The sequence below is a fragment of the Camelus bactrianus genome, chromosome 9, assembly GCF_048773025.1.
Source record: "Camelus bactrianus isolate YW-2024 breed Bactrian camel chromosome 9, ASM4877302v1, whole genome shotgun sequence".
NCBI lineage: Eukaryota > Metazoa > Chordata > Mammalia > Artiodactyla > Camelidae > Camelus > Camelus bactrianus.
In genome coordinates, this window is record NC_133547.1 from 47,395,377 (window position 1) to 47,413,218 (window position 17,842).

The 17,842-nt window shown below is 35.8% G+C and overlaps 1 non-coding gene across 1 annotated transcript; it reads left to right on the forward strand.

Moving 5' to 3' along the window:
- The first annotated feature begins 16,500 nt into the window (after positions 1–16,500).
- On the forward strand, positions 16,501–16,607 carry LOC123612679 (U6 spliceosomal RNA). The gene has a single exon (XR_006719968.1). It is a non-coding gene; the product is annotated as a U6 spliceosomal RNA (small nuclear RNA).
- The last annotated feature ends 1,235 nt before the right edge of the window (positions 16,608–17,842 follow it).

Below are 17,842 nucleotides of genomic sequence, written 5' to 3' on the forward strand. Positions count from 1 at the left end.
TCTATCAGGACAGTATTACCCTGATAAAAACCCAGATAAAGACATTAAAAGTATTATACATTATGATCAAGTGGGATTTATTCCCAAGATGCAAAGATATTTAAATATTCACAAATCAATCCACCACATTAAGAAAACAAAATAAAAAAAAATTATGATTGTCTCAGTAGACGCAGATGTTGACAAAATTCAACATCTATTTCTGATAAAAACTCACAACAAAGTGTTAGGGAACATGCTTCAACATAATAAAGGCCATATATGACAAACTTAGAGCCAGTATGTGAAAAGTTGTGAAAAGCTGAAAGCGTTTCCTCTAATGTCAGGAACAAAACAGATGCCCACTATCACCACTTTTATTCAATGTAATATGGAAAGTTCTAGCCACAGCAATCACATGAGAAGAGATAAAGGTATTCAGCTTGGAAAAGAAGAAATAAAATTATCTGTGTGTGCAGATGATGTGATCTTATATGTAGAAAGCCTTAAAGATTCCACAAAAAAGTCAGAACTAATAAATTCAGCAAAGAAGCAGGATAAAAACTCAGCACACAAAAATCAGCTGCATTTCTATATACTAACAACAAACAATCTGAAAAGGAAATTAAGAAAACAATTCCATTTACAACAGCATCAAAAAAGAAAATACTTAAGAATTAACTTTACCAAAGAGATGGACTTGTACAGTGTAAACTACAAAGCACTACTGAAAAAATTAAAGACATAAATTAACTGAAAGACATCCATCTTCATGGATTAGAAGACTTACTGTTGTTAAATGTCAGTATTATCCAAAGCTATCTACAGATTCAATGCAATCCCTATTCAAATTCCAGTGACATTTTTTACAGAAATAGAAAAATTTATTCTAAAATTCATAGGAGTCTCAAGGGATCTAAAATTGTGAAAATAATCTTTCATAAGAACAAATTTAGAGAACTCAGCCTCCTGATTTCAAAACCTACTACAGAGCTACAGTAATCACAACAATGTGGTATTGGCATACAGACATTCATATAGACCAATGCACTAGAACAGAGAGCTCAGATATAAACCCTCACAGATATGGTAGAATGATTTTTGACAAGAGTTCCAAGACCATTCAGTGGGGAAAAGGAAGTCTTTTCAACAAATGGTGCTAGGAAAACCAGGTATCTTCAGATGAAAGAATACAGTTACACTTCACACCATATACAAAAATTTGCTCAAAATGGCCAAAGACCTAACTGTGAAAGCTAAAACTCTAAAACTCTTAGAAGAAAACATAGGACAAAAGTTTTTCAACATTGAATTGGCAGTGATTTCTTGTATATAGGCAACAAAAGAAAAAAAATAGACAAATTGGACTTCCTACAAATTAAAATTTTCTTTGCTCAAAAGACACTATCAACAGAGTGAAAAGGCAATCCACAGAATGGAATAAAATATTTGAAAATCATATATGTGATAAAGAATTCATATCCAGAATACATAGAGAACTCCTTAAACTTTACAACAAAAACAAACTTAGACATAAACAACCCAATTCAAAAATGGGCAAAGGACTTGAACAGACATTTCTCCAAAGAATATACATGAATAGCCAATAAGCACACTGAAAAGATGCTCAACATCACCAACCCTTAGGGAGATGCAAATCAAATCCACAGTGAGATATCACCTCACACCCATTCGGATGGTTACTGTCACAAAAACAAAATAACAAATGGTGGTGAAAATGTGGAGAAACTGGAACTCCTGTGCATTGTTGGTAGGAATGTAGAATGGTGTAGGAAAACAGTGTGGTAGTTCCTTAAATTAAAAATAGACTTATCATATGATCCAGTGACTCTACTTTTGTGTACATACCCAAAAGAATTGAAAGCAAGGTCCTGAAGGGTATATACGTATACCTATGTTCATGACTGCATTATTCACAACAGCTGAAATGCAGAAGCAATCAGAGAGTTGATGGATATATTAATAAGCAAAATGTGGCATATACAAACAATGGAATATTACTCAGGTTAAGGGAAGGAAAGAAAATTCTGATAATGCCCAGTATGGAATAACCTTGAGGACATTATGCTCAGTGAAATAAGTCAGTCACAGAAAAGACAATGCTCCCTGATTCCACTTACACAAGGTACCTAGATTACTCAGAATTAGAAAGAATGGTGGTTGCCAGGGCCTGGAGCTGGGGGGGATTAGGTGTTATTTAATGAGTACAGAGTTTCAGTTTTGCAAGATAAAAAGATTTCTGGAAATGGAGGTGTTGATGTTTGTACAATATGAATGTACTCAATACTACTGAACTGTAACAACTTAAAAATCGTTAAGGTGGTAAATTTTATATGTATTTTACCACAATAAAAAAAGGCGGGGCAACAGATGTTTTCCCAATACTTTCATTTATACTTGATCATCTTGCTGTATTTAATTTTGTCAATTTGATTGGCCTTTTGTTTTCTTATAATAGGAAAACATTATGCCCATGCCCTTGAAAATGCTTAATGTTATTTTCATGGGAACCCTGGTTCCCAGGGATTACCCAGTTAACGTGCTGTTTTGTCCCAGCTTCCAGAACATGTCCAGATGTAGCAGGGAATTCCAGTTCCCACCTACTCTTGTCATTTCTGAGTGCCCTTCCACACACCGGCCTAAACGCCAATGATTTGCACGGCTGTGGGCTGGAGTCCCTTCTACTTCGATGTTCTAGTTTTTCCTTTCATATCCAGTGATTATTAGACACCATTAGTCCCCAAATAGTGAATTTAGTCAGGGGTGACAAAAGGCCAACTCAGATGCTCTTGAGATATATCAAAGGATTAAATAACTGGAAACAAAAACGTTGAAGGCATAATTAAAAGAATTTAAATTTGCTGAACAACAATGAACCCAATTAGTTGCTCGTTTTCTCCTCAGACTTCTTATATATTCTCTTCTGTTTCACAATCAAAGACTCTAAGACTTCAGCTTCTTGGTGAATATTACCAGCAGATCAACACTCACTTAGAATCCTGTTGTTTGTGGCTTTATCTTAGGTATTTATAAGAAGAAAGTTTCCATCTTAGGCACCTTTGAATTCTTCTCGGCACTGAGCCTAGTGCCTGATACATACTCAGTTTTCAGTAAGTGTTTTTTAAAGGAACATATGCCCTAGTTAAGACACATGTTATATGTCCTGGCTATTTTTCTGATCTGGTTTGATGTGTTTAAGTACAAATTATCTAATTTTCCAAAATCTTCTTGGCAGCGCCAAAGATTTCCTGGGTCATCTTCTTATTTTGCCCTCTACCATAGGCAAAGAAAAAAAATTATAAAAATTTTAAAAATAAATGAATAAAATACAATACCCTTATGCTCTTTTCTTTAGATAACTGGGCATTTGTGGTACTTAAATTGCCATTTCTCCTTTTCCCTAATTCTGGCTAATTTTTATGCATTTTATTGTAGATTCAAATCTGCAAGAGAAAAAATGCTGTGTTGTTCTTTTTTTAAATCTGCTTTTCATTTTAATCAGCTTCTTAAATACCTGGAGGACTAATGTGGGCCACCCAGAGGAACACTATCTGAAACCTACCAGCAGCTCATGGAAGTGTAGGATCAATGGTTGACACGATAGTCCTGAGTTATTATTCCATCTCTGCCATTACCTGGCTGTAACACTGAACATGTCACATAACCTCCCTGTAGCATACTTTCCTTGCTTGCGGTATTATGAAGCTCAAAAGAAATAATGTATTTTAAAAACTCTGTGTTTGGAAAAATATAAAATGTAATGAAAGTATGAAGCATTGTTACAAACAAACTTTGGAGTTTTACAAATTAAACAAAATCTTATGGGTCTTTGTGACCACCCACATTGCAATCTGGGAAGGAAAGGAGAAGTTCTTTGTTTTGATTTTGTTGCTGCATTCTTTGGCAAAAGAGACAACTTGTCTAGCTGCTAGAACCGTAATAAAAGTAACAATAGTAGCAGCAGTCTACATTTTGCAGTCAACTATCCATATCTGTAAAATATCTCATACCTCTAGTGACCAATAGTTAAATTCTAACATTAAAAATTCATGTGCTTGGTTCTCCCCTACTTACCTCAGATTGTGTGCTAAGCATATGGGACAGCAGATTCGAGTGTTTAAATAAACAATATGGCGAAGCAGAACTTACATGACAAATGCCATCTCCCCCATTCCCCAGATAAAACCCTCATGATGACTGTGATAAGCATAGAATACTTACAGGAATTCTCCCTAAGGTAATTAATTTTGTGGATATTGCTGTAAGGCACACTTCCTCATTCTCAGCTTTCCTGAGATATCTGAAATAACAGACATCTTAGGCTGATCTGTTTGGATTGCAAATAATAGGAACCGGACTCAAAATAGCTTAGTCAATAAAGAGATTTTACTGACTTGGTTGTAAATCCAGGACTAATTTTAACATTGGCTATTCTTGTGATAAAAAATACTTTCTCGTAATCAATTCAAGCTACCAATGTGACATTACCAAATGTGGAATTGGGAAGAAAGGTGCACAATTTGCTTTTGAGAACCAGTTCAAGCCAAGTCTGGCACACCTCTGCTTATATGCTAGGCAGGTGCTGTTTGTCAAAGGTATAGAGTTAAGTAAAACATGGACCCTCTCCTATCACACAGCATGAGAAGGGAAGAAGCGGCTTCTTAACTTTTATTACAGCATTCTTTAAAAACTTGCCAGATGCCAGGCACTCAATTCCATTCTCTATTTGTTATTGTAGCTTAGACTCTGAAAACAAACTGCTTGGGTTCAGACTTCAGTATTATAATTTGTTTAGTGTTTGATTTTTGAGGAAGTTACTTAATCTTTCTGTATCTTAATTCCCTAATCTATAGAAAGGAGATAGTAATAATACTTGCCTCATAAAACTGGGGATGAAGTTAACTGATATATGTAAAGCTTTTAGAATAGCTCCTCTTTCATGGGGAGTACTCATCAAACGTACACTGTTCATACATTATTACTGTCACTTTCTCCTCCTAACAAAAGCCCTTTGATTAATGTGTATTGTTATCTCCAGTGAAGAAACTGAGAGGGTAAAAGATTTGCCCAAAGACAACCAGAATACAGCTAAGCTGTCATTTGGTCCTGAGTCTGTCTAACTCCAAGTCCCATACTTGCTCCATGTACCACACTAATAACAACAGCACTCTTTATCATGTGCCCATTCTGAACCAGAAGCTTCAAATATATTTTCTAATGTATTCTTCAGAATAGTACAGTGGATTCGGGTTTTCTATTCCAGTTTTACAGGTAAGGAAACTGAAGCTCAGAAGGGTTAATTAATTTGTAACACCATAGAGTCAGCTGGGATTTGAGGCAAGTCTACTAGATTCATAGAAAGTTATTCTTAATTGTTAAATGACCTACAACTATTTTTCCCATCATTTGGAGCCATGTTTCTTCACTTTACCCGGAGACGAGATGTGGATCCTGGGTAATGTGGAGAATTCCATGTGAGAGATAGGAATCTAATGCATAAGAGCAACAGAAGGAAGAGGGAGAGATTGATTTTTGTTTTTTGTTTTTCTTATTGCAGGGTCAGAAAGTACTTCATAGAGGTGGCACATTAACTATATTTGTTACATGAATTTTAACAGATTGATGAAGGTGGGGAGTGCATTTCTTATAGAGGAAACAGGGGGGAGGAGCATAAAGTCTTGCGAGAGGCATTATGGGATGAGCAGCTGAAGATGGAAAGGTCAGCCTTTGTCACTAGGAAGCCCAGAAAGTTTCTGAGAAGGGGAATTACACGAACTGGCCTGTATTCAGAAAAACAAGGCTTGTAGTAATATGTAGGATTAACTGGAGATAGAGAAGTCTGGAGCCAGTAACATGAGTTATATGTTTATGCAAGAGATTATGAAAGCCAGAATTAGGGTGGAGTTGGAGAGCAAGGGATAGCTGAAAAATACTGAGAAATATTAACAGGATTATTCCCCACTAATGAAAAACATAACTGAATACATAAGCTCCTGGCAGCACTTCAGCCACAACATTTTAATTCACTGCATCTTTACTGAGCACCTGCTAGAAGAGAGGTGTTGGATTAGGCAGTGACAGGAATATAAAGATAAATATGAAAGAATTTCTAAACAAACATTTATTTGTCACTTACTATTTGCCATGTACTATTCTAAGCATTTTACATGCATTATCTAAGTTAATCTTCACAACCATATGCAGTGATTACTGTTATTTTCTCCAATTTATAGATAAGGACACTGTAGATCATAGAGGAAAAATAACTTGCTGAAGGCCACACACAGACTGACAAAGCCCCATGCTGTATTCCTACTGCCTAGCATGCTCAGGAATGACCGCATTAGAGCAGGCCAGACAGGTGCAGCAGCTTCTTAGCTGGTCTTCATGCTTCTGCTCCTCCCTCACCCGTCTCTTCCTACCAACCAGAATGGTATTTTTAAAAACAAACATAGGTTACTGCCTTGTTTCAAATCTTACTGTGGTTTCCCGCTGCACTTAGAATACGGCCCCAAGTCCATCCCTGGGGCCACCCAGTCCTGCATAACTGGCCCTGACCACTGACCCTTATAGTCTAACAATACCTACTTTATTTTGGGCTCTGAGCTTCTGTAAGCACTTTCCCACCTCGGGGCCTTTGCAAATGTGGTTCCCTCTACCTGAGATCATCTCCCCGTTCTTCACCAGCTAAAATTCTTCTGTATACTTTTTTGGTTTTGTTTTCGTATGTACTGACTCATCTGTCATCTGAAGCACCATGCTGAGCCATACTGGAGCCGGAGACAAAAGGAAAGATGATAATATTGATCCTGAAATGTAATCTTCTGATTTTTTTTTTCTATATGGAATTTTTTCTTTTTTAAAAAATATTAGTGATCTTGACGACTGATTTTTTGGCACCCCCTTAAAACCTGCATCAGAGACAAATGTCTCCCTCCTTTACCCCTGTCCCAGCCCTGGTGATCTGTCTCCCACTGAACTGCAGCCTTCGCAAGGGCAGGGACCATGTCTGTTTTGTTCACTACTGCATCCACTGTGTGCAGCAGAGTGACTGGCATAGAAAAAGCAACAAATGAAATTTATTGAATGAGTGAATGAATGTTCAAATGTATCATCTTATTTCATCATCATCATAATACTGTATTTGGGTATTCTCTCTGGTTTATAGATGAAGAAACTGATGCTTAAAAATGTTAAGTAACCTGGCCAAGATGAGTACACAGTTAATTAGTACTTAGCAAAGCTGGAATTGGAATCCAGCCTCTGACTTTTAGATCCAGGGTTCCCAGTTCACTTGACACTGCCCTGATAGTGCATTCAAACAAAGGCAAATAGCATGTATCAGGGCTGTTGCAGGAAGTTCTGGGTTATAATGGGAAGCTGTATTTGTTGATTTACCAGTTTTCTTCAGACTTAATATTCTTTCATTCTGTCATGATTCCCATGTACAGTCCACGGGCTTTGATGGTGAATAGAACTTGGTAACCTCAGTGTACTCATCTGCAAAGCAGGAATAAAAATACAGACTGTTTTAAGCATTAAGTAAGACGGTATGTGTCAGTTGCCTAATACAGTGTTTGCCATAAGGAGGTACTGAATGCTATTAATTTTAATAATAAACAATTCAGGTGAAAGAAGAACCCTGGAATCTGAAAGCGACATGACTTCTCCTTCCTTCTGCTTCCATAGGAGGTGCCAGATCTCTAGCTGGAAGAAGACAGTTAGACACTGTGTCACTTCTGTACTTTCCTTCCTGATGGGATGCAGGTCCCTCAGTCCTGTTTTGAAGTTGAGAGACTTAGGCTTTGAAAGTGACAGAACCAAAACCAGAAACAAGATGTCCTGATTTTCAACTAACACTTCTGCCTCCAGGCTTTTCTAAGTGGAACTAATTTCCAGTAACCTCCAACCAAGCCTTTCCTAGCCCTTGTCTCCTAGTTGGCCGACGACCTGATACTTGTTCCTCTCATCTTACACAGGAGGTCTTTGGTAAAAGCAGAATCATCTATAAGACATCTCCACATGGAGAGGAGGGAGAAGAATGATGTTTTATCTCGTGACAGTAAAGTCAGACGGAGTGTTTCACAGGAGAGGGTATGGTTTCAATCAGCCAAGGGTGCATGTGGGAACCTCCTGGCTCCTCTCTTTCACCTTTTCTTATGCCAGATTCTTACTCCAAAAAGGCTGAACCAGGCCAGTGATGGAATTATATCCAGTGCAATACTTGTCCCTGGGGTCAACTTCATAACCTCTAGAATGGTGTGGCTCTCACAGCAGACACCCAATAAACACATGTTGAGTGACTGATAAAACCTAAGTGTATAATGGACAACTTTACACACATGCTCACAAATTTACAGGCCTCTGGTATGAGGCATCTGTCTTCAGATACTTTCTCCTTTGAATTCCCTTTCATGTTTTTTCTTTCACTTTCTTGGTTCATTTGTTTTGCCCCCTTCCCATCTTTACACACACACACCCCTACACACCTCAAGATCACAAAGGTGCGGCGACATAACAGATCAATTTTATTTACACTGAAAGCAAACTGCAGACTGAGTGTAATGTACCATACCAGAATTTCCTATTCTGCCACTAGTTCAGTTTTTCTACAACTGTAAGCAAGGCTTGACTGTGCTTGCTCCGTCTGAGCTAGACAGTTTACTAGTCTGTATCTTTCTAGAATGGGTTGGTGAGGCACACTAGCTATTCAGACCTAAGTGAAGCGCACAGAGGATCAGATCCTGAGACTAGAAAGTAAACAGAGGGGAAAATGGGGTGAGAACCTGTCCTGACAAAGGGTGGCAATATAGACTGAGGGCAGAATGGGGCAGAGGCGGCACGGAGAAAGGGTAGGAAAGATAGGGCACTTACCCAGCTGCCACTGCTAAAAACAGTGTGATGTGATAGACGAGGCAAGAGACTCACCATGTATTTTATGTCACAATGAATACAAGTACCCAGAAGTCATGGGGATGTGGTGAAGGGTGTTTAAGACAATGTGAAAGGATATACTGTCAGGTGGGTAGACACAGAAATGAGGAATCCTCTGTATGTAAACACTGAGGAGTCCAGATAGACAGCAACTTGGAGATCTGCCAGTGAATGTAAGTAGCTGTGCCCTAAGCCACAGAGACTGGCACTTGATGTGGGGCTGACGGGTGAGAGCAAGGCATGCCCCAAACTAGGCAGGAAGTGCGAGGTAGTTGATTTTACAAATGGCCCTTTTGCAATGTCAATTTTAGCTCATGCCATCAAGAGGTCAGATCTGTTCTCCATCCATTGATTCTCTACCGATTTGACTTATTTTGTCCAACATGTTGCAATTAGATGCTTAAAAATAACTTTCTCCTTGGGGCTTGTCTTATCTCTTACTGTTTGTGGAACCCCAGCCATCACTACCATGTGAAGATTCCCCAGCTAACCAATTGAATGATGAGACGTTTATGTCCCTGTCATCCTTATCACCCAGCCAGCATACCTCTGCCAGCCATCAGCAGCAGAGTCATCTAGTTGACCAGCAACTCTTTGCAGCACATGAATGACCCTGACCAATACCAGAGGAAGAACCACCCAGCAAAGCCAAGTCCAAATTGCCAGCACACAGAATTATATAATTAATGTTTGTTATTCTAAGTCACTAAGTTTAGGAATGGTTTGTTTCATTATACATTAAAAAAAAAAAAAAACTGACATACCAAGGTATCAGATGGGTTACTAATCCACTGATATGGGAACAAGAATTTAGTAAACAGAAGAACTCAGCTTGAGGAACAAAACAGGAGGCCAGTAACAAAACTTGAGTAAACAGGACAGGGTCTCAGAAACACAAGCAAATTTGTCAGATTCTGAGACTTCACAATTGGGCTGAGCAGCCTTAAAAGTGAACACGTTTTAACATCATAATGCACACTAAAATTTGCAAAGTGCCTCCAGGGTCAGGTCAGGATTATTGTTAGGAACTTGATTTTTAAATGTTCCTACCCATCTCTTTTGTGCCAATTACACACAGGAACTATTCCAGATCTTTTCCAAATGCTTCAGATCTTAAACCACACTTTGTTTTTCTTACTTTCTCACCCGATGACTTTATTTCCCATGTCACAAAGCAAACCGAAGCAAGCAAATGAGAACTCAGTGTTCTGCCACAAAAGATGCAGACTTAACCAACTTCATCCAGATTTGCCTCCATCTCCCCAACATGATGGAAGCAGTATTTTCCTTATGCCTGAGATTAATCATCCTGCCTGTGCTCTAGATCCACCTAGACAATTTCTAACACTAATCTCCTTTCTTCCGTATCTTCACTGGTTTTCCTTTGACTCAGTTTTTCCAATCAGAATAGAAACAGTCCAGTAATTTACATTTTACAAACCCTCCCTTGTTCCACTTTGTTCTTGTGACCACCTTATCTTTCTTCCTCTTCACTCTCAAGCTTTGGGAAAAAATGGTACACACTTACTGCTCTCCTGTGTCCTTCCCTCATTTAGCTTTTAACTTTGTTTCATTTTTTTGCTCTGCCCTCAACACTCTATGAAATTGCCCTCACTCAAAGCTGGGGACCAAATTATGCCTGAAATATCCAATGACATCCACCATGTTTCTTTGTGATGACGTGTGAAAGGTTATGATAATCTGTCAGACATTCTGGTTGCTCTTAGGGTTTTGTCCTGCAAATGATCTACAGCTTCTCCAAGCTACAGGATGTATGCTCAGTCAATTATTTATTAGGAATTATCATCCTTGGTTTAAGAATTGAAAGGGATAAACTACAAGACTAGAATTAGATTCTGGTTAATGAGGGATCTATATGGTACTGAAGTTCTTTATGTCTGAGAAGTCTTGCCAGAGGTTACCTACTGAAAGGAAGGCCGTATCAACACCATTAGTCCAAAAACAGTCATTGGGTCTGAAGTCCAGGAGATCAGTATATATGGGAGGAGAAAGAGAAAGCTGCAGTCTAAGTTATCTGTCTGGGAGTTAATCACATCTAGGAAGGCTTCTCCACTGGAATGTGGAACCTAGCAGAAGCAAACACTCTCACATGTACAATTTTACTTCCCACCTTGCTAGTGTCACCCTGTCCTCCCGTTTATTCAAGTTCTTGTTATTGGCCTGGTTTATTCTAGAGAAAACTAACTTGCAATCAAACCTAGCAGCAAGAGATAAATGAAAGCGGAGGCTCTCTTTGTTTCCAGCTTCTACAATTCAGGAAAATATGTATATGGGGAATGGGAATGGCCACGAGTGGTAATAGACTACAACCAGAAATAAGTATTACTAAATATTAAAAAACGTAAGTTAAATAAGTAAATGTAATGCACTACTGTTACCTAATAAAAGAAAAAATCTGTCCAATAATGAAGCAGAACTCACATTTATACTGAATACAAGGCACACGCCTAAAATAAAGTTACTGAAAAAGATTGATAATCAAAGACTAAGTAAATATATACTAGTAGATGCAAAAACAAAAAAAGAAGAAAATGGTTTTATTTTAACACAAGATTAAATACAAATTTAAAAACATTGGAAAACAAAGAGCACTTTATAATGTTAAATGTTCTGTCAACAATAATTATAAAACAGTTATAGCAAATAATTTAACATCAATATCTTAAAGCAAAAGCCACAGGAGATAAAGAGGAAACTGGTAGAAACAAACTAGTAAGGAGACTTTAATTAACCTATCTATATAATTCTCACCATGACAGATCAAGGACACATAAAACAGTTCCCAAAATTAACCAAATATTATGCCACAAAGAAAACTTCAAAAATTCCTTAAATAGTTTACAGATTATATTCTCTAAACACAATATAGTAAAACTAGAAATTAACACCAAATCAGAACACACGAAAAATCCTACCACCTGGAAATTAAAACTCTTTTTAAGAAATTCTTAAATAAGAGAGAAAACCCGAATACAAAGAAAAAAAATTTTAAAACCCAGAAATTCCTAAAATACTGTATATCAAAACTGGAATAGTAAATAAAACAGGGCTTATAAGAAAACCCATAATCTTAAATACATTAAAAACAATAAAGAATAAAAATATTTAACCTAAAAATTAAGGAAAAGAAAACCTAATTTAAACAGTGGGAAGCAGAAGGAAGAAATTGATAGAGAAAAGGCAAAAAATATGTGAGCTAGAGAATAGATAATGGATAAATAGAAGAGGTAATAGAAAAATAAATTCAAAGCTGACAGTTGGGAAGAAAACACAGTGAGTACCACTAGCTAACAAACTGAAGAAAAAAGACAAAACAAAAAGCACAAAAAAATCACAAAATAAGCTTATTGTGAGGATATAATCACAGACTTAAAGGAAAATATAAGATTATGTATTCTTTGCTTAATGTTATATAGACAGATTCTGAAAACTGTGATGGACATTAGGTAGGAAAATATAAATTATAAGATTATAAGATGTATCTAACTCTAGAAGAAACAGAAAACCTAAATAATATCCATAAAACAAACAAACTGTCAGTGAACTACCCCATCAAAAAATACTCCAGATCCAGATGTTTTCACATATGGAAAGTATGCCAACTATTTAAGGAGCTCCTAATTGTTCCTGAATGTAGAAAATGTACGCATTTTATTAAGTGTTACATTGATATCAAACATGTCAAAGATTGCCTAAGAAAACGAAACTATAGACCAAACTAATATATTAACATCAGTGCAAGAATCCTAAATGAAATACGTAACAATATAATTCAGGTGTTAAAGGACTAAAAGCTAGATGAAATTTATTCAAGAAATGCAAAGAAGGTTCCTTTGGACTAAATCTAATATAATTTATTGTATCAACAGTTCAAATGAGAAAAATAATAACATAATAATGTTAACAGTTTTCTAGTGTGTCCCATATAGCAGGCATTATTCTAAAGCACTTTACATATATTAACTAGCTGTCTTCATAACATCAATATGAAATAAGAATCATTATTCTCTTCATTTCATAGATAAAGAAACTGTTATTGAGAAGCATTAAGGAACTTCCCCATGATTATACACTTAGTGACAGAAGCACTTTCTGGAACCCAAGCAATAACTGAGTTCAGACTATCTTCCAAACCGTTAGGGGTACACTGTCTCTCTTTCATCATTTTCATAGATGCTAAAAAACAACACCGACACAATTCAACATCTATTCCTGATTTTAAAAATACATTCATGTGAGATGACTATTTCTTTAATATGAAAAATATATTTATATTCAAAACACAGGTTACAGTTAATGGAGAAACCACTGGAAGCATTCCAACCAACCAAAGTCAAGAAAAGAGGGAAGAGTTTATTCTTTTGATGCTATGGTAAATGGAATTCTTTTCTTAATTCCCTTTTCAAATAGTTCCTTTTTTACCTATAGAAATGCAACTGATTTTTGTATGTTGATTTTATATCCTGCAGCTTTACTGAATTAGTTTATTCTAACTGTGTTTTGGTAGATCTTTAGGTTTTTCCACATATAAGATCATGTAATCCGCAAACATATAATTTTACCTTTTCCTTCCTAATCTGAATTCCTTTTATTTCTTTTTCTGGCCTAAAAGCCCTGGTCAGCACTTTAAGTACTCTTTTGAAGAGAAGTGGCAAGAGTAAGCATCTGATCTTAGAGGAAAAGCTTTAAACCTTTTACCACTGAAAATGTTACCTGTGGGAGTGTTGTAAATGGCCTTTATTTCATTGAGGTACATTCCATTTATACCTAGTTTGTTGAGCATTTTTATCATAAAAGGGTGTTGGATTTTGCTAAAAATGTTTTTTTATCTATTGAGATTGTGATCTTTCATTTTAGTACTATAGTGTATCACACTGATTTACATATACTGAAACATCCTTGCATGCCAGAGATAAATTCTACTTGATTATAATGTATGATCCTACTAATGTGTTGTTGAATTAATGTGTTAGTATTCTGTTGAGGATACTTGCATTCATTTTCATCAGGAATACTGATTAGTAGTTTTCTTTCCTTGTAGTGTCTTTGTATGGCTTTGGCATCAGGGTAATGCTGACCTCATAAAGTGGTTGGGAAATGTTCTTTCCTCTTCAGTTTTTTGGAAGAATCTGAGAAAGTTTGGCCTTAATTCTTTTTAAGTGTTTGGTAGAATTCACCAGTGAGGCCATTTGGGATTTTCTATGTTGAGAAGTTTTTCACTGATGATTCAACCTCCTTTTTCATTATTGTTCTGTTCAAATTTTCTATTTCTTGAATTAGAATTACTAAAAGTCTTGGTAGGTTGTATGTTTCTAGGAATTTATTTTTTCTACATTATACAGTGTATTGTCATATAATTGCTCATGGTATCTTCATGATCCTTTCTATTTCTGTAGTATCAGTTGTAATGTTTCCTCTTTCATTTCTGATTTTATTAATTTGAATATTTCCTCTTTTTTTTAGTTAGTATAGCTAAAGACTTCTCAAATTGATTTTTGACAGATCTTTTCAAAACACCAACTATTTGGTTCATTGATTTTTTCCTATTATTTTTCTGGTCTCAATTTCATTTATTTCTACTCTAATTTTTATTGTTTCCTTATGCTAATTCTGGGCTTAATTTGTTCTTTTTCTAATTGCTTGAGGTGTAATGTTAAGCTGTTTATATGAAATGTCTCTTCTTTTTAAATGTAGCTGTTTATTGATATAAACTTCCCTCTTAATATTCCTTTTGTGACAGGTAAAATACTTGTGTAATGAGAACTATAAAACATGTATGAAAGAACTGAAGAAAAAACAAATAAAAAGAAAGATATCCTGTGTCTGTAGATTGGAAGAATTATGTTAAAATGCCAAACTTTGCAAAGCAACCTATAGATTCAAATGCTATCCCCACCAAAATTCCAATGGCTTTTTTTTTTTTTTTTTTACAGAAATAGAAAAAAAATCCTAAAATTCATCTAGAACCTCAAAAGACCCAGGATAGCCAAAGTGATCTTGAGAAAGAAGAACAAGGCTGGAAGTATGACACTTCTTAATTTCAAAATATTTTACAAAGCTACAGTAATTAAATTAGTAACGTACTGACATAAAAGCAGACATACAGACAAATGGAACAGAATACAGAGCCCAGAAATAAACTCATGGATATACTGTTACTGATCTTTGACAGGAGTGACAAGAACGCACAATGGGAGAATGTCTCTTCAATAAATGGTGTTGGGAAAACTGGGTATCCACATACAAAAGAATTAAATTGGACCCCTACCTTAAACTATACACAAAAATCAATGCAAAACAGATTAAAGACTTACACTTAAGACCTGAAACTGTAAAACTCCTAAAAGAAAACGTAATAGAAAGCCTCCTGACCTTGGTCTTGGAAATGATTTCTTAGATATGATGCCAAAAGCATGGGCAAAAAAGCTAAAATAAATTTGTGGGATTACATCAAACTACAAAGTTTCCACACAGCAAAGAAACCATCAGAATGAAAAGGCAGGCTACAGAATGGGAGAAAATATTTGCAAGCCATGTTTGATAAGGGATTAATTTTCAAAATATGTAAGGAATTCCTACAAATCAATAGCCATAAATAAATAACCTAATTTTTAAAATGATTAAAGGACTGAACAGACATTTCTCCAAAGAAGACATGCAAATGGCCAACAGAAAAGATACTCAACATCATTAATTACCAGGGAAATACAAATCAAAACTACAATGAGATGGCACCTCACATCTGCCAGGATGGCAAATGAAGGATAAGTGTTGACAATGTTGTAAAGAAATAGGAACCCTTATACATTGTTGGTGGGGGAATGTAAACTGGTGCAGCCACTATGGAAAACAGTGTAGAGGTTCCTTAAAAAATATAAAATAGAACCGCCATATGATCCAGCAATCCCTCTTCTGGGTATATATCCAAAAGAATTAAAATCAGGATCTCAAAGAGGTATCTGCACGCCCATGTTCTCTGTAGCATTATTCATAGTAGCCAAGATATGGAAAAAAACCTCAGTGTTTATCAATAGATGATTTAATTTTAAAATGTGGTATGTACGTAGCATTGAATATTAATCAGCCTTAAAAAGAAAAAAATCCTGCAATGTGTAACAGTGTGGATGAACCTTGAGGACATTTGCTAAGTGAAGTAAGCCAGTCACAGAAGGAAAAATAGTACATGATTCCATTTATATATGAGGTGTCTAAAACGGTCAAAGTCATTGTAGCAGAGAATACAGTAGCAGTTGTCATGAGCTAGGGGGTGGGAGATTTGGGAAGTTGTTATTCAGTGGGTATAAAGTTTCACTTATGTTATTAAATAAGTTACAGAGATCTTCTCTACGACATAGTGGCTACAGTTAACAATAGGGACACAAGGAAGCTCTGGGAGGTGTTGGATATGTCTCTTATCTTCACTGTGGTGATGGTGTCGTGGGAGTTTGCATATGTACAAACTCTTCAAATTGTGCACATTGAGTATATGTAATTCTCTGTAATCAATTATACCTCAATAAAGCTATTTTTAAAAAGAACAGAGGAGTCTTCACATTGGTAGCACATACACTAAAACTGAAACAATACAGAGATGATTATCATGGTCCCTGCACAAAGATGACATGCAAATTCATGAAGCCTTCCTTCCATATGTAAACAAACAAAACAACAACAAAAAAAGAAGAGGAGGATGCGCATTATTACCACAATTATTTAACATTGTCTGGAAGTAGTAGAAAACTCAGTGAGACAATGGAAAGAAATTTGCAACATAAAAATGGGAAAGGAGGAAGAAAATGATCATTATGTGTAGATAATAAAATCCAAGATAATACATTTTTTAAAATTGTAAATAATAAGATAAATTCAGGAAAGTAGTAGGGACCCCCTAGACCAGTCAGTACCAAGTCACATGAGTGACCAGACAGGAGACCAGCAGAACCACCCAGCTCAGCCCAGTCTAAATTGTCAACCCCCAGAGATGTGAGCAAATAAAGTGGTTACTGTTTTAAGCCATGCTGTGTGTGAATGGTTTGTTATGCAGCAATAGATAACGGACACAGTATATGACTAATGTGGTCTATCAAATCAGTGAATAAGAGGTTCACACTTTAATAAATCTATTTGGAGAATGGACAATCATCTAGAAATAAATTAATCATACCTTACATTTTAACAGGATTAATTCTAAGTGAAGAACATATTCAGATTAGAAATATGAAACCATCAGGTCCTTGAAGAAATCATGGGAATTTTTTACAGCAGTGGGAGCATGAAGAAGAGCATTCTAACTATATACTAAACACAGAATCAGAAAATCAAAGATTTATAAATTTAACAACAAAAAAATTATATCTTCCTACATGGTTAGAAAATCAAGATGGGAAAAAAGAATCAAGACAAATTATAAACTGGGGGGAAGTATTTTCTACACCCATCACAGAAAAATGGTTAATTTCATTGATATATATAAAATGTAAAATTATTATTAAAAAATGAATAGATCTGATAGAAAAAATGAACAAAATGATTTTAATATACAGGCCACAGAAAACACATATAGCTCTTAAACATATGAAGATGCATAAATGTTTAATAATGGTAATAAACGTGTTATTTAAAGATTCATTACTGTACTATATTTCACTTAAGTTGTGCAAAGGGCAAGGTTTGATAATACAGTGTACTGGTAACTGGAAAAACAGCGACTCTCTTAGATTGCTTTTAGGACTGTAAAGTGATAGGAATATCCATCAAAATGATAAATACATACAGAACTTTGTTTCTTCAGATTTATCCTATACAGAATTATTTGCATTGTGTGAAATGTACATTAAAAGATAGTAATTTCAGCATTTTTCTAATTGAAAAATATTAGAAAAGACCT